General features: G+C 45.6%; 1 protein-coding gene across 1 annotated transcript in view; it reads left to right on the top strand.

Annotated features, from left to right (window-relative positions):
* The window catches only part of LOC122810625, a 1334722-nt gene that overhangs the window by 797400 nt on the left and 513198 nt on the right, over positions 1-24124 (top strand). The gene's annotated exons all lie outside the window — the stretch shown is intronic.

The following is a 24124-nucleotide window of genomic DNA, read 5'->3' as shown; positions in this document are numbered from 1 at the left end:
TAGGGGATCCCAATCTCACTCAGACAGGGCCTCTCAGCCCCCAGAAAAAAGACCTAGAGCAGAGCCCCCCGAGCCAGTGTCCTCTGATTCTACGGATGACTCAGACATTACAGACCAGCCAGAGGCTCCTTTTTCTACTTATGAAGATTCCGATGCTGAAGAATCCATTCCAGCTGCCTCTCCACCAGAGGAATTTTCCTTTGGGGAAACCTTACATGCCATGAGAGAACAATTCCAATGGCAGGGACAAGATTTCTCAGATTCAAGAAAAAGGCTTAGGACTTTTCTGCACTTACCACAACATAGGCCCTTAGCTATACCTCCTGTACTGCCTGTTGTGGATGATGCATTTAATGATGTTTGCACTGCTCCTGATTCTTTACCTCCAGCCCCTGCCAAACCAGATAGATTTTACAGGGTGCCAGACACTCATCACCACCTATACAAGGCCCCACTTGCAGATCCCGAAACTATATCCCAGGGGCTTAAGGCAGTAGCCTCGACCACAGCAAAAAACCCTATTCCTTCTGAAAGGGAATCCAGGTCCTTAGAGAGATGGGGGAAAAAAGTTTACACCTCTGCTACACTCTCAGCTAGAGCTTTAAACTGTCAGTTTCATATGATCCAATACCAAGAGTTTATGCTTGATCAGTTAACTAAAAACTGTCCTCTGATGAATCCTTAGATAAGAAATATGTATTAGAAATGGTGAATAATATCCAACAGGTTAGTAACCATTCCTTAAAATGTGGCTATGATGCACTGGAGGCTTCATTTAGATCAGCCATGACTGGCACAGTGATAAGAAGGCATGCATGGTTGAAAGAACAGGTCTTACCGGATCATGTTAAAGCAAAGCTGTTAGATGCTCCTATGGATAAGGCCAGTCTATTTGGTACACCTGCCCAGCAAGTAATGAAGAAAATGGAAGAAAAGGCAAAATCTGTACAAACAGTTAAAGATTTCTTACAGGTTCAGCCCCCAAGGTTTAGCAGGAACTGGCCTGCCAAAAATTGGTCCTTTCCAGACTCCACAAAATCCCAAAGGGGCAGGAATAGATGCTCTAGAGGCAGAAATCAATCCAGAGGAGGTGCCTACAGAGGACGACAGTGGCAAGGCAATAACTGAGGCACAGACACAACCACTGCAACAGGACAATCACAGTGACTTTGCTCTGACACCGCCTACCAGGGAGCAAATAGCAGCACCTTTAGGCGGAAAGTTAGCCTTATTTTCGAAAAATTGGCAGTATATCACAAAAGACAAGTGGATTTTGCAAACCATAGACCAAGGATACCGGTTCCACTTCCACACCTTACCAGTAAAAAGAGGAATGCCAAACCTACCTCCAAATCAAAAAATAGAAGCTCTACAGCAGATAGCAAAATTAACAAAGATGAGAGCTGTGGAAAGAGTACCAATAACAGAACAGGGCAAAGGATTCTACTCCAGACTCTTCCTAGTGCCAAGAAAAGAGAAAAGTTGGAGACCTATTCTCGATCTGTCCGTCTTAAACACATACATCATTGTCCCAAAATTCAAAATGCTGACCCTACAGCAACTTCTTCCCATGCTGGGCAAGGAGTGTTGGCTGGTAACTCTAGATCTCAAGGAGGCATACCTGCACGTCCCCATTCGACCAATTTGCAGAAGATACCTCAGATTTCTTGCAGGATCAGAGCATTATCAATTCTCAGCATTGCCCTTTGGCTTATCTACTGCGCCCAGAGTATTCACAAAATGCCTGGCATCAGTAATCGCTCACTGCAGACTACAGGAATCCAAATTTATCCATACCTGGACGACTGCCTGTTACAAGCGGACAACAAAAGCAAGCTGACAACAGATTTACAAAGGGTCATTTACTTGCTACAAGCCCTGGGATACACAGTCAATTTACAAAAGTCAAGGCTGATACCATCCCAAACAAGAACATTCTTGGCTGGAATTGGACACAGTAAAACAAATGGCATTCCTAACTGCAGAAAAACAAAAGAACTCCTCTTTACTTCTTGGCATTAACAAAGCAGAACAAACTAACAGCAAGAAAAGTTCTGCAGGCCTTGGGCTTCATGGCATCATGCATAATCTTGGTCCCACATGCCAGACTGCATATGAGAAAGCTACAGTGGTACCTAAAGAATTTATGGTCTCAGCACAGGCACAGCTTAGAAACAGAAATCCCACTAATCCCATGCCTAAAACAGGAGTTCCTATGGTGGGCTCAAGCATGCCAGTCAAACCCAGGCTTACCCTTCCACAACTTTCGAGCAAGCCAAACCATCACAACGGACGCCTCAGACCTAGGATGGGGGGCGCACATGCTGGACAAATGCATACAAGGATTGTGGACTCAAGACCAGTTGCACCTGCACATAAACCAAAAAGAAATGCTGGCAGTAAAACTGGCAATCCAAAAATTCAGATCATTCCTCAAAGCAGGCCATTTGATAAGGACAGACAACACCACAGTCATGTGGTACATCAACAAACAGGGAGGCACTCATTCATACCCCCTATGCAGAATGACTTTGGACCTTTGGAATCTGGCTCTCAGCTACAACATCCAGTTACAGGCAATATTTGTGCCGGGAAAAGAGAACACCCTAGCAGACATGTTAAGCAGAACCACCTCGGATGCTCACGAATGGAGGCTACACCCGGACATCTTCAAGGCCATCACAAAGAAATGGGGAATGCCACAAATAGATCTATTCGCATCCCCACTCAATCACCAGCTCAAAAAATTCTGCACAAGGACATTCCACCCACTTGCATGTAAGGTGGACTCTCTATCCTTCAGCTGGAAAGGCCTGACAAGCATATGCATTTCCACCTCTTCCCTTGATGCACAAGGTACTACTGAAAATCAAAGAGGAATGTCCAAGGATAATCCTGATAGCTCCGATTTGGCCAAGACAACACTGGTACCCATTGCTGAGGAGCATGTCTCGGGAGAGAATGTGGTCAATACCCCTGATGCCTTTGATGTTAACTCAGAACAACTACAACATCATGCATCCAAACCTAAAAACCTTGCAAATGACTGCCAGGAACATCACATAGCAGCAACTAACCCAGACCTTTCCCAAAGGGCTAAAGACATTATCCTTGAAGCCTGCAGACCTTCAACAAGAAGGAACTATGCAGAAAAATGGAAAAGGTTTGTCATTTGGAGTTCTGAAAGAGGAAAAGATGTGTCGAACATAGATATTGCTAACATTCTGGAGTACTTGGCAGAGCTTCTACATACAGGCCTGTCCTATTCCTCCATCAAGATACATGCATCCGCTATTTCAGCAGAATACAGCTTCGATCCACCTGTCTTTTCGCATCCTCTACTCAGGCAGTTCCTCAGAGGGATCAAGAATGTAAAACCTCCTAGGAAACCACCATTACCAGCATGGGACTTGAACTTTGTGCTAGAGAAGTTGACACTCCCTCCGTTTGAACCAGCAGCAACAGCAGATCTGCAACACCTGTCATGGAAAACTGCCTTCCTACTGGCAATTACCTCAGCAAGGAGGGTTTCGGAACTACAGGCCTTAATGGCAGTGCAACCCTTCCTAATCTTCCATCAAGATAGGGTGTCCATGAGAACTAATCCTACATTTATGCCTAAGGTGGTATCCAGAGTGTCTTTAAACCAGGCAATCCACCTTACCTACCTTCTTTCCCAATCCACAGAACAGGGGGGAAAGACTGCTGCATACCTTGGATGTACATAGGCAGTTACGCTACTACCTGGACAGAACCAAAAGTAACAGAAAAACTGACCAGCTTTTAGTAGCCTGTGCAACAGGAAGGGAAGGAAAAGCAATTTCCAAACGGACAATCTCCAAATGGATAGGAAATTGCATAAGATTCTGTTACTCCTACCATGGAAAACCAATTCCACAGAACATAAGACCTCATTCTACAAGGGCTACAGCCACTACCACAGCTTTCTTACGAGGAGTGGCAACCAAAGACATTATTGAGGCGGCTACTTGGACCTCCGTGCATACATTTGCCAAGCATTATAATTTACCTCTATACTCTCGATCCCGAGCAGGGTTTGCCACTGCTGTACTGCAAGGGATCCTAACTACACCATAAATTTTCTTCCTCCACCCCTAGTTTGGCTATGGTATTCTACCCATTTGTTATGACTGCAGATTGCATCCATGAAGGACATAGTACAGTTTTGTACCTACCATAAATGTAGATGTCCGAACTGGATAGCATCTGCAGTCAGGATTACCTCCTCCTTCCCTCTGTGGTACTCCTAGGTATTTACCCTCCTAATAGCTAGCTGGGGAGTCTCTTATGGTGTATTTGTTTGTATATATGTACATACATGCTTATTTTTTGTGTTTGCCTTCTATTTTTTGGAAACATTGGCATTTATCCAAAATTTAGCCTTCCAAGAGGGCAACTGGCATCTGGGGCAAGAAACACTGAGGAAAATGGCGTCGGCTGATGCCTTTATACCCGAAGACCAGCAGAGATGACGTCGGGTGAAGTGCGACATCAGCGGCCGACCCAGACTTTGGAATCCGGCCGACCGAAGGGCTGCCTGACGACAGGACAACCCATTTGTTATGACTGCAGATGCTATCCAGTTCGGACATCTACATTTATGGTAGGTACAAAACTGTACTTTGTGTACCTACCATAAATGTAGATGTTCGAGTGTATTCACTGTTGCAGTCCAGGTTACCGACCCACCATCCTCCTTTCTTTGCTGGGACTTATCTGTACTTCTCTATCCTATACGACCTATGTGATGTATTTGCTTGTAGATGAAGGCATTCTTTATGTTAGTGTGTTTTTATAAGCAGTGTGTATTGCCTACCTTACCTTCTTGGGGGCACCTAACATCTGGGGCAAGAAAAACTGAAGAAAATGGCATTGGCTGCATCTTGGCGCACTGACAGGAAAGAGGCGACAGCAACCGACGCCGGACCAGCACTTTGGAATTCAGGCCGACTGCGGTTAGCCTGCCAGCAGGATAACCCAAGTGTAATGACTGCAACCGTGAATACACTCTAACATCTACATTTATGGTAGGTACACAACTGTACTTTCTGTGCACACCTTCACCCAAGCATTGCCACTTGGCTATCTTTTCCAAATCCAGGGCAGGATTTGCTACAGCAGTGTTGCAAGGACTACTAGCCAGCCCAAACTCTTCTTGACTGCCTCCACCCTTCCTCAGCTTTGGGAATCAACCCAAGTGTGATGACTGCAACAGTGAAACACAAAGAACATAGTACAGATGTTCATCGTGCATACAGCTGCAGTCATAACATATGGGTTTTCCTGCCATCAGGCGGGTCCTCGGTCGGCCGAATTCCAAAGTCTAGGTCCGGCGTCGGATGTCGTCGCTTCTTCCCTGACGTCAGTGCGACAGGGGTATAAAAGAACCAGCCGACGCCATTTTCTTCAGTCTTTCTTGCCGCGCGGTGCCCATAGCAGAAGCAGTTCGCAAGTGCCGGTCGACCAGCTCCTGAGATTACGAATATTTTTCAACTGAAGACTTCTTGAAAGCTGAGTACCCCATTGGGGAAACTTTTCTTGCCTCAGACCGATGTCAGACAAAGTTAATAATTGCATTTCATGTGGGAAGCAAATACCGCATAAGGATTTCCATTCCCTCTGCATTCTTTGCTTAGGCGCAGACCTATCGCTTTTGTGCTACATTCAACAGACGCACTATTAAGCGTCGGGCGGAGTTCGCCCAACACTGTTTTGGCAAAAAGTTTAATTGCATTATGTCGTTGGATACTCCGACTCCAGTTATGAGTAAAAGACGCAAAGATAAGGACCGACATACGAGGTCCGCGACTTCTACTGACACCACGCTAAAGCAGACTACAGGTGCTCCAGTTCTCAGTGAGACGCCCACGGAGCCCCTGACTTAACTATGACACTTCATTAGCGGTGTCTTCTGTGCCCGAGGTCGCAGGCTCTTCGGCCCACACCCCGAATACAGATACCAAAGCCACTCTTGGCGGGGAAACTCAAGAGTTTAGACAGGCCTGCCACCTCTCAAGGTGTCTTCAGGCTGCCTTCTTTTTCCATTAAGGCTTTCACTAAATCTAAACCAGCCATGCATACTAAAAGACGAGCTCCACAGGGCCTCACTCAAGGCCCCATGCCTAAAAAGCAGATTCTCAAAATGGCTGAGGATTTGATTACTCTTATCAGGGGTTCTCAACCCCCCTCGGACAAAAGGCCCAGAGTGGAGGAAGAATACCCTTCCTCGGACCAGTCCTCCATTACTTCAGAACATTCTGAGGACCACGAACATTCATACTCCCCTTTTGAAGATTCTGATGCAGAGGAGTCCATTCCCTCTGTCTCCCCCCTGAGGATTACTCTTATGGGGAAACCTTGCATACCTTGAGGGAACACTTCCACTGGGAAGGCCAAGAGTACTCAGACTCCAAGAAAAGGATCAGGGATTTCCTATTGCTCCCTCAGCACAGGCCTCTGGCTATACTTCCTGTCTTGGACATACTAGATGATGTGTATTCAGAGGCCAGCCTTAACCCAGATTCTTTACCTCCAGCTCCAGTCAAGCCTGACAGGTATTACCGGGATATCCTTCAAGGATGCATCTGCAGTCATAACATATGGGTTGTCCTGCCTCAGGCAGCCCTTCGGTCGGCCAGATTCCAAAGTCTGGGTCTGGCCTCGGCTGATGTTGCACCTTCCCCGACGTCAGAGCGTCAGGGGTATAAAAACATCAGCCGACGCCATTTTCCTCAGTCTTTCTTGCCGCGCTGTGCCCGAAGCAGAAGTTGTTCGCAAGTGCCGGTCGGTCAGATCCAGTGATTTCAGCTACCGAAAAAGCTAAGTACCCTGTTGGGGACTCTTTCTTGCCTCAGCCGATGTCAGATAAAGTAAATAATTGTTTAACTTGTGGGAAACAAATACCTCATAAGGATTTCCATTCCTACTGCCTTCCTTGCTTAGGCACAGACCACGACGTATCGTCCTGTTCAGCCTGTGCTTCCTTCAACCGACGAACTCTTAGACATTGGTCGGAGTTTGCAGAGGAATTTTTTGGGGCTAGTTTTGCATACAAAATGCCGTCGGAGACTCCGACATCACATTTGGTGAAAAAACAAAAGGACAAGGACCGACACTCACGGCCCGCGGTTTCGGCTGAAACCACGGTAAGGCCTACCGCGAGTGTCTCGGTTTCGGCCAAAACCGAGTCCTCGGAGATTCCTTCATACGAATCCACTCAACCGACCACCGCGGTCCGGGAGGCCCCGGCTGAGTCGGCTACCGAGCTACCTACCGAAACTAGTGCCCAGGATATGTCCGACACCATACCTTTGGACATATCTACTCCTGCACGTGGGTCAGCTAGGCCCCCTGCTTCCATGTCCATTAAGGCCTTTTCTAGGGCTAAAGCTGCTAAACTTTCTAAAGCTTTGCCTCCCAAGACTGCATCCCAGAGGCCTACCTCTAGTTCTCAGATCCTCAGCCTTGCAGAGGACCTTATTTCTTTAATTAGAGGTTCACAACCTCACCTGGACAGGGCCTCTCACCCTCCACCAGACAAAAGGCCCAGGACTGAGCCTTCTGACCCTCACTCTTCAGATGAGTCCTCGGATGGTTCTGAGTTGTCAGACCACCAGGAGGAGGCTTATTCGCCCTATGAGGATTCTGATGCAGAAGAATCTATCCCTTCGGCCTCCACTCCTGAAGAGTTTTCCTTTGAGACTTTTACACTCCATGAGAGAGCATTTTCAATGGCAAGGTCAGGATTTCTCTGATTCTAGAAAAAGATTAAGGACCTTTTAACATTTGCCTCAGCATAGGCCCTTAGCTATACCTCCTGTTTTGAATGTAATTGATGATGTGTACAATGATGTCAGTACAGCCCCTTATACTCTCCCCCCGGCCCCTGCCAAACCTGATAGATACTACAGGGTCCCGGATTCTCATTTTCATCTGTATAAAGCCCATTCTGCAGACCCAGAAACTATTACTCTGGGCCCTAAAGGGGTTGCGGCTGCCACTGCCACTGCCAAAAATCCTCTACCTTCTGAAAGAGAATCTAGATCTTTAGAGAGATGGGGAAAGAAGGTATATACTTCTGCAACTCTTTCCGTCAGGGCACTAAATTGTCAATTTCATATGATACCGTACCAAGAGTATTTGTTAGATGAACTGAACAAGAAACTATCTTCTCCTGAGCCCATTGACCGTAAATCCCTTCAGGATTTGGTGCACAACTCACAGCAGGTTAGTAATCATTTCTTAAAATGTGGTTATGATGCATTGGAGGCTTCATTTAGGTCAGCTATTACTGGGGCAGTTATTCGTAGGCATGCCTGGCTGAAGGAACAATCTTTGCCAGACCATGTTAAAGCTAAACTCCTGGATGCTCCAATGGAGAAACAAAATTTATTTGGCTCCTCTGCTCAGGAGGTCTTAAAAAAGTATGAAGAAAAGGCAAAATCTGTACAAACAGTTAAGGATTTCCTACAAGTACAACCACTGAGATTCAGCAGAAACTGGCCTACTAAGAATTGGTCCTTTCCAGACTCGGACAGAGCCCAGAGAGGCAGGAACAGACGCCCCAGAGGCAGAGGCCAATCTAGGGACTCTTACAGAGGCCGCCAGTGGCAGCCTGCCAACCAGAGAGGTAGTGCAACAGCAGCAACAACAACTACTACACCAGGACAGGCTCAATGACTTTACTCTGATTCCGCCCACCAGGGCTCAACTGGAAGCACCCTTGGGCGGAAAGCTTGCTTTATTCTCGGAAAATTGGCATCATATTACAAGGGACACATGGACACTGCAAATAATAGACAAAGGATACAGGTTCCACTTCCACACTTTGCCAAAAAGAAACGAAACGGAATGCCAAACCTTCCACCAAATCAGAGGGCAGAAGCTTTAAAGCAGATCAACAACTTGCTTCAAATGAAAGCTATAGAAAAGGTACCACTTTCAGAGCAAGGCCAAGGATTTTACTCCAGACTATTCCTTGTACCAAGAAAAGAAAATCAATGGAGGCCTATTCTCGACCTGTCCGCACTGAATACTTACCTCATTGTGCCAAAATTCAAGATGCTGACCCTACAGCAACTTCTTCCCATGTTGGGCAAGGAGTCTTGGCTGGTGACTCTAGATCTCAAGGAGGCATACCTGCACGTCCCTATTCGACCAAACTGCAGAAGACATCTCCGATTTCTTGCAGGATCAGAGCATTATCAATTCTCAGCATTGCCCTTTGGCTTATCTACTGCCCAGAGTATTCACGAAATGCCTGGCATCAGTAATTGCACACTGCAGACTTCAGGGGATTCAAATCTACCCTTATCTGGACGACTGCCTTATACAAGCGGACAACAAGGTAAATTTGATAAAAGACTTGGCCTATGCCATCCACCTACTACAGGCATTGGGATACACAGTCAACATCCAAAAATCAAGACTGGTTCCATCCCAAAGGATAACCTTTCTGGGTGCGGATCTAGACACAACCACCCAAATGGCCTTTCTCACAGAAGAAAAACAAAACAACTTCCGGATTACTTCATGAATCTGACAAGACAAGCTCAGCTTACTGCAAGGAAAATCCTGCAGGCCCTGGGTTACATGGCATCCTGCATAATTCTGATACCACAGGCCAGGCTGCATATGAGAAAATTGCAATGGTACCTAAGGAGTGTATGGTCTCAACACAGTCACAGTTTGGAAACCTTGATACCAATCATTCCTTGCCTTCAAAAGGAATTCCTGTGGTGGGCTCAGGCCTGCCAGTCCAACAGAGGGTTGCCTTTCAACAAGCCAAAAACAAAACAAACCATCACCACGGATGCTTCAGACCGAGGATGGGGAGCACACATGGAGGGCAACTGTATCCAAGGCTTATGGTCTCAAGGACAGCTACACATGCACATAAACCAAAAGGAAATGCTGGCAGTGATGCATGCAATCGAGGCTTTCAAACCCTTCCTCCATCAAGGCCACCTGTTAATAAGGACAAGACAACACCACGGTCATGTGGTAGATAAACAAGCAGGGAGGCACACACTCATACCCATTATGCTGGCTATGAATCTATGGGAGCTATGCCTGAAACTCAGTATCCATCTGCAGTCCCAGTTCGTGCCAGGAAAAGAGAATGCACTGGCGGACAGCTTAAGCAGAACTACCATGGATGCACACGAATGGATGCTACACCCAGACATCTTCCAGCTCATAACAAAGGCATGGGGAACGCCGGAGATAGATCTGTTCGCCTCCCCCCTCAACCATCAACTGAGGACATTTTGCTCAAGGACATACCACCCACAAGCATGGAGGGTGGACTCTCTCTTTCAGCTGGAAAGCTCTAAAAGTATATGCCTTCCCACCTCTCCCTTTAATGTACAAGGTTCTATTGAAAATCAGGGAGGAACAGCCAAGAGTGATTCTGATAGCTCCAGACTGGCCAAGGCAACACTGGTATCCACTATTGAGGAGCATGTCACAGGCAAAACCATGGCCTCTCCCCCTATGGCCTCTTCATCTGACACAGAACAATTTCAAGATCATGCATCCCAACTTAAAAACATTGCAGCTAACTGCCTGGAAAATCCCTTAAATCCAAAACAAAATGTTTCATCACAGAGAGTGAAGGACATTATCATGGAAGCTCGCTGGCCTTCCACAAGGAAGACATACTCAGCTAAATGGAAAAGATTTTTCATTTGGAACACATCAAAAGGCTTAGATGTGACAGTGGCAAGCATGACACATATTCTGGAATACTTAGCAGAACTGTTCCACAATGGCCTTTCCTATTCTTCCATTAAGATTCATGCCTCAGCAATTTCAGCAGGATACAATGTGGATCCACCTATCTTCTCACACCCTCTCCTCAAGCAATTTCTGAGAGGGATCAAAAATATCAAACCTCCAAGAAAACCCCCTTTACCTGCTTGGGATCTCAACTTTGTGTTGGAGAAACTAACGCTTCCTCCCTTTGAACCAGCAGCAACAGCGGATCTTCAGTTTCTGTCTTGGAAAACTGCATTCCTTCTGGCAATAACTTCAGCAAGAAGAGTATCTGAGTTACAAGCATTAATGGCAGTACAGCCATTTCTTATCTTCCATCAGGACAGAGTTGCACTAAGAACTAGTCCAACTTTTATGCCAAAGGTGGTATCTAGGGTATCCTTGAACCAAGCTATTCACTTGCCTACGTTCTTCCCAAACCCACAGAATAGGGGGGAAAAACTTCTGCACACCCTGGATATACACAGACAACTACGCTACTACTTGGACAGGACAAAAAGTAGCAGAAAAACTGACCAACTATTTGTAGCACATGCTGCTGGGGTGCAAGGAAAAGCAATTTCCAAACAGACAATTTCAAAATGGATAGGAAATTGCATTCGATTTTGTTACTCCTTTCATGGAAAGTCAGTTCCTGCAAACATCAGGCCTCATTCCACAAGGGCCACTGCCACCACTACAGCCTTCCTACGAGGGGTGGCTACCAAGGACATTTTAGAAGCTGCTACTTGGAGCTCCGTGCATACATTTACCAAACATTACAATCTACCTTTATACTCCAGATCCAGAGCAGGCTTTGCTACTGCAGTCCTGCAGGGGATCTTAACTACACCATCTTTTTCTTAGTACCTCCTGCCCCAGATTGGCTATGGTATTCTACCCATATGTTATGACTGCAGATGCATCCTTGAAGGACATAGTACAGTTTTGTACCTACCATAAATGTAGATGTCCGATAGGTATGCATCTGCAGTCAGGTTTACCCTCCCTCCTACCCCTCTGTGGTATTCCTAGGGTGCTTGCCCCTCTTTTAGCTAGCTGGGGGAATCTATTATGGTGTATTTGTTTGTATATACATGTATATGTATATATATATATATATATATATATATATATATAATTTTGCAAATGTTTGGAATTCTATTGCATTTATCCAAATTTAGCCTTCCTAGAGGGCACCTGGCATCTGGGGCAAGAAAATCTGAGGAAAATGGTGTCGGCTGATGCTTTTATACCCCTGACGCTCTGACCGGCCGACCGAAGGGCTGCCTGAGGCAGGACAACCCATATGTTATGACTGCAGATGCATACCTATCTGACATTTACATTTATGGTAGGTACAAAACTGTACTTTCCTGATTCACACCAATTCCTATACAAAAGCCATGCGGCTGACCCAGAAACTATTTCACAGGCTCCCAAGGGAATTAAGGCCTCCACTGCCAAAAATCCATTACCTTCAGAGAGAGATTCCAGAGCTTTAGAAAGGTGGGGGAAAAAGGTATACACCTCGGCCACCTTAACCATGAGGGCATTAAACTGTCATTTCCATATGTTAAAGTATCAACAGTTTTTGTTATCTCAGTTGAAAAGCAAAATGTCACAACTTGAGCAACGAGACTTGAAGTTGCAGGATTTGTTGCATAGTGCAGAGCAAGTGGGTAAACGTACCTTGCAATGTGGTTTTGATGCTTTAAAGGCCTCATGTAGAGCTGCTGTTACAGGATCAGTCATACGTAGACATGCTTGGCTCAAAGAGCAAACCTTACCAGATCATGTCAAAGCAAAATTACTAGATGCACCTCTTCAAAAAGATGTATTGTTTGGTGTTAAAGCTGAGGAGGTATTAAAGAAAATGGAGGAAAACGCAAAATCAATGCAAACGGTGAAAGATTTCCTACAAGTACAACCACCATGTTTCAGTAGAAATTGGCCTTCAAAAAATTGGTACTTTCCAGCCACGGACAGACCTCAAAGAGGTAGATACAGGTACCCGAGGGGTAGAGGGCAATCTCAAGGATCATTTAGAGGCAGACAATGGCAAGCACCTACACCAAGAGGTGGTGAGGATAGTTCACAGCCATTCAGAAAGCAGAACCAATGACTTCCCCTATGCATGCCAAGCAAGGCTCAAATGGCAGCACCTTTAGGCGGAAAACTGGCATTATTTTTGAAAAAATGGCATATTGTCACAAAAGACAAATGGATCCTGGATATTATAGACAGAGGCTACAGATTCCACTTTCACACCCTTCCAAAAATGAGAGGCATGCCAAACCTGCCACACAATCAAAGGGCAGAGGTACAAAAACAAATTTCAGATCTAATGGACATGAAAGCTATTCAAGAGGTACCTGCACAAGAACAGGGTCTAGGTTTTTATTCCAGACTATTCCTGGTACCAAGGAAGGGCAAAGATTGGAGACCTATGTTGGACCTATCCATCCTAAACACATAGTTACTCCTACCAAAATTCAAGATGTTCACATTACAACAGCTTCTTCCCATGCTGGGCAAGGAGTCTTGGCTGGTAACATTGGACCTCAAGGAGGCATACCTGCATGTCCCAATCAGACAAGATTGCAGAAGATACCTCAGATTTCTTGCAGGTTCAACCCATTATCAATTCTCTGCATTGCCCTTTGGCTTATCTACTGCGCCCAGAGTGTTCACGAAATGCCTGGCATCAGTAATTGCCTTCTGCAGACTTCAAGGGATACAAATATACCCATATTTGGATGACTGCCTGATCCAAGCGGACAGCAAACGCATACTTCTGAAACACCTGGCGTTTGTAATAATGTTGTTTAATTCTCTGGAATACAAACACCCAGATGGCCTACATCACGCCAGAGAAACAAGGGCAACTAACTCAATACTTCAGAAAACTGGCAACCCTCACCAGGCTGACTGCAAGGAAATTCCTGCAGGCTCTGGGATTCCTGGCATCTTGCATCCTGCTAATCCCATGTGCAAAGCTTCATATGAGGAAACTTCAATGGTACCTAAAAAACATGGTCTCAATACAGCCACAGTTTGGAAATAATTATACCACTGATTCCATGTCTTCAAAAGGAATTTCTGTGGTGGGCTCAAGCATGCCAAAGAAACATAGGTCTCCCATTCTGCAAGCCCCAAGCAAATCAAGTCATCACAACAGACGCCTCTGACTATGCCTGGGGGGGTGCACATGACAGATCGGTGCATTCAGGTCAAATGGTCACAAAAAGAAAAGCACCTACACATCAATCAAAAGGAAATGCTAGCAGTAATAAATGCTATTATGGCTTTCAAAGACCTACTGCATTCCGGCCAGCTATTGATAAGGACAGACAACACCACAGTGATGTGGTACATAAACAGGGAGGAATCCATTCATATCCCCTATGCAGGCTAGCCATGTCTCTGGAACATGGCTCTGGAATTACAAATCCAACTTCAAGCACAGTTCCTGCCAGGCAAGGAAAACACGCTGGCAGACAACCTGAGCAGAAATATGACAGATCCACACGAATGGAAGTTGCATCCTCAAGTTTTTACAAAGATAATTCAAGCATGGGGAAGGCCAGACATAGATCTCTTTGTAACCCACAGAAATTACCAATTGACAAAATTCTGCTCAAGGACCTTTCATCCACAAGCCTGGAAAGTGGACGCGCTCTCTTTCAGTTGGACAACAATGACAATTTATGCCTTTCACCTCTTCCTCTGCTGCCAAAAGTTCTATTAAAATCCAGAGCAGACAGACCAAAGATGATTCTCATTGCTCCAGGCTGGCCAAGACAACACTGGTACCCACTCCTAAGGAGCCTGACGCATTCACCACCATGGATCCTGCCTCTAATGCCTCTTCTATTGACTCAGCACAACTTCAAAACTCTTCACAGTCAGCTGAAAACACTCAATCTAGCCACATGGAGGATTCCTTAAATTCACAACAGACCCTACTCTCCAAGGAGGTGCAGGATGTCATTTTGGAGGCCAGAAGGCCTTCTACTAGAAAAGCCTACTCCGCAAAATGGAAACGGTTTTGTGCCTGGAATCAGAAAAAGGGTCAGAATCCAGAAATACTGAATTTACCTCAAATATTACAGTACCTAGCTGAGATGCTAAGCAGTGGACTTTCATTCTCCTCCATCAAAATCCATGCCTCAGCCATTTCTGCAGAATACAACACTGATCCACCTTTATTCTCTCACCCCCTCTTAAGACAGTTCCTCAGAGGGGCTAAGAATATAAAGCCCCCAAGAAAGCAACCAGTACCTGCTTGGGACCTCAATTTCATTCTAGAAAAACTGACCCTGCCTCCTTTTGAGCCAGCTGCTTAAACAGAACTGCAATATTTGTCATGGAAAACGGCCTTCCTTCTGGCTATCACCTCAGCACGCAGGGTTTCGGAACTACAAGCCCTCATCGCTGTGCAGCCTTTCATCATTTTCCATCAGGACAGAGTTTCCTTACGAATCAATCCTTATTTTATGCCAAAGGTAGTATCCAGGGTAGCCTTGAATCAGGCTATCCACTTACCTACCTTTTACCCTAATCCACAAAACAAAGGGGAGAGATTACTACATTCCTTGGACATTCACAGACAACTCCGTTATTATTTGGACAGAACAAAGCCTTTCAGAAAATCAGAGCAGCTCTTTGTGTCCTATGCTACAGGTGCTCAAGGGAAGCCTATTTCCAAACAGATAATCTCGAAATGGATAGCCCACTGTATATGCTTTTGTTACTCTTTTCATGGTAAAACTTTACCTACAGGCATCATACCTCACTCCACAAGGGTCACAGCTACCTCTGCAGCTTTCCTCAGGGGGGTTCCTACCAAAGATATTTTGGAAGCAGCCACTTGGAGTTCTGTACATACTTTCTCAAAGCACTATCACCTACCATTATACTCCAAATCTAGAGCGGGCTTTGCCACTGCAGTCTTGCAGGGCATCCTGGCTCCTCCTAGTTCCACTTAGTGCCTACCACCCCTTTTTTAACTTTGGGATTCTACCCATCCGTTATGACTGCAGTTGTATGCACGATGAACATAGTACAGTTTTGTACCTACCATAAATGTAGATGTTCCAGTGCTAATACAGCTGCAGTCCAGGTTTCCCTCCCTCCTTCCCCTCTTGGGACAGGCCTAATGGCTAACACCTCCTCATACAACCTCATTGGGGTATTTTTTTATGGTGTATTTGCTTGCAACTACTGTTTTTTGATTATATTGCATTGCATTATTACATAAATTTATGTTTTGCCTTCCTTCTGGGGGCACCTGACATCTGGGGCAAGAAAAACTGAAGAAAATGGCGTCTGCTGGTTCTTTTATACCCCTGTCGCACTGAACGTCAGGGAAGAAGCGGCGACATCCAACGCCGGACCTAGACTTTGGAATTCGTCCGACCGAGGACCCGCCCGACGGCAGGAAAACCCATCTGTTATGACTGCAGCTGTATTAGCACTCTAACATCTACATTTATGGTAGGTACAAAACTGTACTTTGTGTACACTTGCCATAAATGTAGATGTTGGGGTGTATTCACTGTTGCAGTCCTGGTTTCCCTCCCTCCACCCCCCCTGGTTTTCTCTACCTTTCTATCTCTCCCCTCTATGGCTATTCCTAATGGTATTGGTATTTACTTTTTACTGGTGGTGTTTTCCATACCATATACTTGCTCACTATTTGGGGGCTTCTGACATTGGGGGCAAGAAAAACTGATGTAATGGCGTCGGCTGCCTTTTTTATACCCAACGACCTGATGTAATGGAAGAAGCAACAGCATCCGGTGTAGAAATATTAAGAGACTGGTATTCGGGCCGACTGGGGCCTACCTGCAGGCAGATAACCCAAGTGTGATGACTGCAACAGTGAATACACTCTAATATCTACATTTATGGTAAGTGTACACAACTGTACTTTTTGATTTATCCAGTTAATTCCGAGAAGCAGTTGTGAAACTTTCTGTTAAGTATGGAGGGTATATGATCCATCAAAGATAGACAATACATTGTTTAAGAGCTGATAAGTTGATGTTCATCATGTTATACTGCTGCAGTCATTACACTTGGGTTATCCTGCCATCAGGGGGTCCCACAGTCTGCCAGAGTTCCAAAGTCTTGGTCCGGCGTCGGTTGCTGTCGCTTCTTCCCTGACGTCAGTGCGCCAGGGGTGTATAAGATGCATCCGACGCCATTTTCTTCAGTCTTTCTTGCCGCGCGGTGCCCGAAGCAAAAGCAGTTCGCAAGTGCCAGTTGGCTGACTCCTGAGATTTTCGAAGTCGAATTTCAGATCCGAAGTCTTCAATAAAGCTAAGTACCCAGTTGGGGAAACTTTTTTCTTGCCTCAGACCGATGTCAGAAAAAGTTAATTGTATTTCTTATGGGAAGCAAATACCTCATAAGGACTTCCACTCTTACTGTATTCCATGCCTAGGCCCTGATCACGATGTCACTAGTTGTCAGTTTTGTGCTAGATTTAACAAAAGCACTATAAAACCACGTTTTGATTTTGCTTTGCACTACTTTGGCCGAAGGTTCAATTACACAATGCCATCAGAACAACCGACAACCGCAGTTCATAAAAAACGCAAAGACTAGCATCAGAGGTCCAAAACCGACGACGAAGCCTCTTCTAGGCAAGTCGCCGGTTCTCAGTGAGGCGCTTTCGCAGCCCCTGACACCCGCTACCTCAGAGCCACAGGCCGCTTCCGACTCCCACATGGAGACAACTAGGCCTCTGGAAACTCAAGGTATTGGGCCTACGGAAACTAATCCCTCAGATGGGTCCGGAGCCGCTGAGCAGGCATCGGCTTCTGAGGGTGTTTTCAGACCTTAACAACTTACCATTAAAGCAACAACCAAGACAAAAACACCATTAAAGCCAAAGAAGCAAGTACAGCATTCTTCAGGACAGTCCTCCATGCCTAAGAAATAGATGCTCAAAATGGCCGAAGACCTAATTACTCTAATCAGGGGTTCCCATCCCCCTCCTGAGAAAAGGCCTAGGCAGGATATAGACTGATTCCTCTGATCAGGTTTCCATTTCCTCTGATTCCTCTTCAGACCAGGGATACTCTCTACCCCCCCCCCCCCCATGAGGACTCTGATGCTGAAGAATCTATACCTTCAGCCTCTCCTCCTGAGGATTACTGTTTTGGGGAAACTTTACATACCATGAGGGAGCATTTCCATTGGGAAAGTCAGGATTATTCAGAATCCAAGAAGTCTCAGGGACTTCCTTTTATTGCCTCAGCACATAACCCTTGCTATTCTGCCTGTGTTAGATATTGTGGATGGTGTTCTCTGAATCCAGCTTATCTCCTGATTCTTTGCCCCCTGCTCCAGCCAAGCCAGATAGGTATTAGAGTCCCTGACTCTCAAGTTTCTTTATAAAAACCCTTCTGCTGACCCAGAAACCATTTCCCGGGATCCCAAAGGGGTTAAGGCTTCCATTGCAAAAAATCCAGTCCCCTCTGACAGAGATTCTAGAGCATTGGATAGATGGGGGAAGAAAGTTTACACTTCTGCAACTTTAGCAGTAAGGGCTTTAAATTGCTAGTTTCACATGCTTAAGTACCAACAATATTTAATGGCTCAGTTAAAACAGAAAATGCTTACAAGCTCAGAAGCTCCTGACTATAAAGAAATGCAGGATTTTATTACATGCAGTTGAACAGGTGGGAAAACATACTCTGCAATGTGGTTTTGATTCTTTAGAGGCCTGTTGTAGAGCCGCAGTTACAGGTTCTGTGATTCGAAGACATGCTTGGTTAAAAGAACAGAGTTTACTTGACCATGTTAAGGCAAAATTATTGGATGCTCCTTTACAGCATGATACCTTGTTTGGTGTTAAGGCAGAAGAGGTGTTAAAGAAAATGCAGGATAAAGCTAAATCTATGCAAACAGTCAAAGATTTCTTACAGGTAGAGCCACCTCGATTTAACAGAAATTGGCCTAGAAAGAATTGGTCCTTTCCAGTGTCAGACAGGCCACAGAGAGGCAGATACAGACGCCCAAGAGGCAGATCTCAACCCCAAGGCTCTTGCAGACAATGACAGTGGGGTACCTCAACCCCAAAAGGAGGTGAGGACAAGTCTCAACCTTACAGGAAACGGTCCCAATGACTTCCCCCTTCGTATGCCAAGCACTTCCTTTTGGCAGCCCCCTTAGGGGGGAAACTAGCACTTTTTTTCTCAGAATTGGCAAACAATCACCCAAGACAAATAGGTTCTGAATATTGTGTCTCAAGGTTACAGGTTCCACTTTCACACTTTACCAACACTAAAGGGAATGCCAAACCTGCCACAAAATCAATGGGCAGAGGCTCAAAAACAAATTTCAGCCCTCATGGACATGAGAGCTATTCAAAAAGTACCACAGCAGGAACAAGGACAAGGATTTTACTCAAGACTCTTCCTGGTCCCCAGAAAGGACAAAGCCTGGAGACCCATACTAGATCTTTCAACTCTAAATACTTACCTGGATGTTCCGAAATTGAGAATGTGACACTTCAGCAGCTTCTTCCCATGCTGGGCAAGAAGGCTTGGCTTGTTGCACTGGATCTCAGAGGCATACCTGCATGTCCCTATCAGACATGATTGCAGAAGATACCTCCGATTCAAAGCTGGTACAATGCACTACCAATTCTCTGCACTGCCCTTTGACTTATCTACTGCGCCCAGGGTCTTTACAAAGTGCTTGGCACCAGTAATTGCATTTTGCAGACAAAAAGGAATTCAAATATATCCATACCTGGACGACTGCCTCATTCAAGCAGAGAAAAAGGACATTCTTCTAAAGCATCTGGCGTTTGTAAAATGGTTGCTAATTTCTCTAGGGTACACAGTAAATAAGAAATCAAAACTAGTGCCCTCACAACAGATACTATTCCTGGTTGCCAGCTTGGATACAACTGCCCAGATGGCTTATCTCACGCCAGACAAACGAGGACAACTGACTCAATTTTTTCAATTGCTGGCAAAAAAGTCCCATCTCCCTGCAAGAACATTTCTGCAGGCCCTGGGATTCATGGCATCATGCATTCTACTAATTCCATATGCCAGACTGCATATGAGGAAATTGCAGTGGTACCTAAAAAGTGTTTGGACTCAACATTCTCAGTTTAGAAACAGTAATACCAATAATTCCCTGCCTACAAAAGGAGTTTCGATGGTGGGCACAGGCATGTCACCTCAACAAGGGTCAGCCTTTCACTCTACCGACAGCCAGGCAGACTCTAACAAAAGATGCTTCGGATTACGCTTGGGGAGCACACATGGCAGGAAAATGTATTCAGGGCAAGTGGACCACAGACCAAATGCATCTTCACATCAATCAAAAAAGAGATGTTGGCTTTTCAAAATGCCCTAACAGCTTTCAAGGACTTTCTGCATCCAGGACAATTATTATTAAAGACAGACAACACCACCGTAATGTGGTACATAAACAAGCAAGGGGGCACTCATTCTTATCCCCTATGCAGGCAAGCCATGACCTTGTGGAACACCGCTCTAACTTATCAAGTTCTATGCAAGCACAACTCTTGCCAGGAAAGAAAAATACTCTGGCAGACGATCTCAGCAGAAATATCATGGACCCTCACGAATGGAAATTGAATCCACAAATCTTCAGCATGGTAATGCAAAAATGGGGGTGCCCAGACATAGATCTTTTTGCCTCCCCCACTGAATTGCCAACTACAAAAATTCTGCACGAGGACTTAGCACACACAAGCATGGAAAGTGGATGCTCTTTCGTTCAGCTGGAAATGACTAAAAGTTTATACCTTTCCACCACTGCTTCTCCTTTCAAAGGTACTCCTAAAAGCCAGACAAGAAAAACTACAGATGATCCTGATTGCTCCAGACTGGCCACACCAGCACTTTTACCCAATCTTAAAGAACCTAGCTCAAGGCCCACCATGGATTTTGCCTCAAATTTCACACCTTCTGACCCAACAAAACAGTCAGATCCTGCACGGTCAGCTCAAAACCCTAAACCTGGCTGCATGGCAGATTCATTAGTCAAACAGGCAACACCTCTCTCTAAAGCTGTTATGGATGTCATTTTGGAGTCCAGGAGGCCTAGCACCAGGAAATCTTGCTCAGAAAAATGGAAGAGATTCTGCCTGGAACCAGGCTCAAAGCCTTGACCCTCTTGTCCCAACATTCCTCAGATTTTACAATACTTAACTGAGATGCTGGACAAAGGCCCATCCTTCTCATCAATTAAGATCCACGCCTCTGCCATTTCAACTCATTACAACACGGATCCTCCTTTATTCTCTCCTCCCTTGCTAAAGCAGTACCTCAGAGGGGCTAAAAACATAAGACCGTCCCGGAGAGCACCAACACCGATGTGGGACCTCAATTTTGTTTTGGAAAAACTGACCTTGCCACCTGTTGAGCCAGCCAATACAGCCTATCTAAAATTTTTATCATGGAAAACAGCTCTGCTGCTGGCAGTAACTTCAGCATGAAGAGTCTCAGAGCTACAGGCATTAATGGCAGTGGAACCTTTTATAATATTTCATCAGGACAGGGTTTCTTTAAGGACAAACCCTACATTCATGCCAAAGGTGGTAACCAAACCATCCATTTGCCAACTTTTTATCCAAATCCCCAGAAAAAAAGGGGAGAATCTTCTGCATTCTTTGGACATACAGAGGTAGCTACGCTTCTACTTGGACAAAACAAAAGCTTTCAGGAAAACTGAGCAACTATTTGTAGCATATGCTGCAGGATCACAGGGCAAGGCTATCTCAAAGCAGACCATTTCTAAATGGATAGGACACTGTATTCATTACTGCTACACACAGCATGGAAATCAGTCCCTAATAACATTAGGCCACATTCTACCAGAGCAACAGCCACTTCAACAGCCTTTCTCAGAGGAGTACCAACCAAGGAAATTTTGGAGGCTGCAACTTGGAGTTCAGTGCACACCTTTACCAAGCATTACCACTTGCCTCTTTACTCTAAATCCAGAGCAGGATTTGCCACTGCAGTTCTGCAGGGCCTCATAGCCAAGCCCAACTCTTTGTAGACCAGCCACCCAACCTTGGCTTTGGGATTCTACCCAAGTGTAATGACTGCAGCAGTGTAACATGATGAACATAGTACAGATGTTCATCGTGCTATGTTGCTGCAGTCATCACACTTGGGTTATCCTGCCGTCAGGCGGTCCCGCAGTCTGCCTGAATTCCAAAGCCTTGGTCCGGCGTTGGTTGTCGTCGCTTCTTCCCTGACATCAGTGCGGCAGGAGTATAAAAGAGGCAGCTGACACCATTTTCTCCAGTATTTCTTGCCATGCGGTGCCCGAAGCAGAAGCAGTTTGCAAGTGCCGGTCGGCCAGCTCCTGAGATTTCCGAAAAGAATTTCAGCCGAAGTCTTCTTTAAAGCTAAGTACCCCGTTGGGGAAACTTTTCTTGCCTCAGACCGATGTCAGACAAAGTTAATAATTGTATTTCTTGTGGGAAGCAAATACCTCATAAGGATTTTCATTCTTATTGATTCCTTGCCTAGGCCCAGACCACGACGTTTCTGGTTGTCGGTTTTGCGCTAGGTTCAATAAACGCACTATTAAGCGTCGGGCTGATACCGCCCGACATTATTTTGGCAGAAAATTCAACTACATTATGTTGTCGGAACCTCCGACTACCGGTATGTTTAAAAAACGCAAGGACAAAGACCGGCAGCCTAGACCGGATACCGAGGTCTGTTAGGTCTGCCGCCGGATCTTCGGTACTCAGTCAGGTGCCTACGCAGCCCCTGACTACCGCAGATTTAGAAAATACGACTACCTCTCAGAATCTACTGGGCCACTGGAGCTGGTTCCTCCTCTACTCACGGACGCCAGCCCTGGCGGCAATCCGGAGACTATGGACAGGCCTTCGATGTCCTTCATGGATGCATCTGCAGTCATAACAACTGGGTTGTCCTGTTGTCAGGCAGCCCTTCAGTCGGCCGGATTCCAAAGTCCGGGTCCGGCTTCGGCTGATGTCGCACTTCACCCGACGTCATCTCTGTTGGTCTTCGGGTATAAAAGCATCAGCCAACGCCATTTTCCTCAGTCTTTCTTGCCGCGTGGCGCCCGAAGCAGAAGCTGTTCGCAAGTGCCGGTCGGTCGGATCCAGAGATTACTTCTAAAGAATACTGCATACCTTGGATGTACATAGCTACGCTACTACTTGGACAGAACAAAAAGTAGCAGAAAGACTGACCAACTTTTTGTAGCCTATGCAACAGGAAAGGAAGGAAAAGCTATTTCCAAACAAACAATCTCCAAATGGATAGGAAATTGCATACGTTTCTGTTACTCCTTCCATGGAAAACCAATTCCACAGAACATAAGACCTCATTCTACAAGGGCAACAGCCACTACCACAGCCTTCTTACGAGGAGTGGCAACCAAAGACATTATTGAGGCGGCTACTTGGACCTCCGTGCATACATTTGCCAAGCATTATAATTTGCCTCTATATTCCAGATCCCGAGCAGGGTTTGCCACTGCTGTACTGCAAGGGATCCTAAACACACCATAATCTACTTTTATCCTCCTCCCCTAGTTGGCTATGGTATTCTACCCAGTTGTTATGACTGCAGATGCATCCATGAAGGACATAGTACAGTTTTGTACCTACCATAAATGTAGATGTCCGAACTGGATAGCATCTGCAGTCAGGATTACCTCCCTCCTTCCCTCTGTGGTACTCCTAGGGTGTTTACCCTCCTAATAGCTAGCTGGTGGGGAGTCTTTTATGGTGTATTTGTTTGTATATATGTACATACATGCTTATTTTTGTGTTTACCTCTATCTTTTTGGAAACATTGGCATCTATCCAAATTTTAGCCTTCAAGAGGGCTACTGGCATCTGGGGCAAGAAACACTGAGGAAAATGGCGTCGGCTGATGCTTTTATACCCGAAGACCAACAGAGATGACGTCGGGTGAAGTGCGACATCAGCGAAGCGGACCGGACTTTGGAATCCGGCCGACTGAAGGGCTGCCTGACGACAGGACAACCCAGTTGTTATGACTGCAGATGCTATCCAGTTCGGACATCTACATTTATGGTAGGTACAAAACTGTACTTTTTCAGAAGGCGTCTTTAAACCGACTCTCTCCGTTAAGTCTTGCGCTAAGCTCCCTAAGGTTAAGAAACCGGGTCCACCGACTCCTACACAGGCCCCTATGCCTAAAAAAAAGATGCTCAAAATGGCGGAGGACCTGATTACCCTTATCAGAGGTTCCCAGCCCCCTCCTGACAAAAGGCCTAGACTGGAGGAAGATTTACCTCCTGACCAGGAATCCATTTCTTCAGCAGACTCTGA

Source organism: Protopterus annectens, chromosome 9.part0 (genome assembly GCF_019279795.1).
Source record: "Protopterus annectens isolate FY-2018-M chromosome 9.part0, PAN1.0, whole genome shotgun sequence".
Classification (NCBI taxonomy): Eukaryota; Metazoa; Chordata; order Ceratodontiformes; family Protopteridae; genus Protopterus; species Protopterus annectens.
This window is presented reverse-complemented; position numbering and strand designations above follow the sequence as displayed.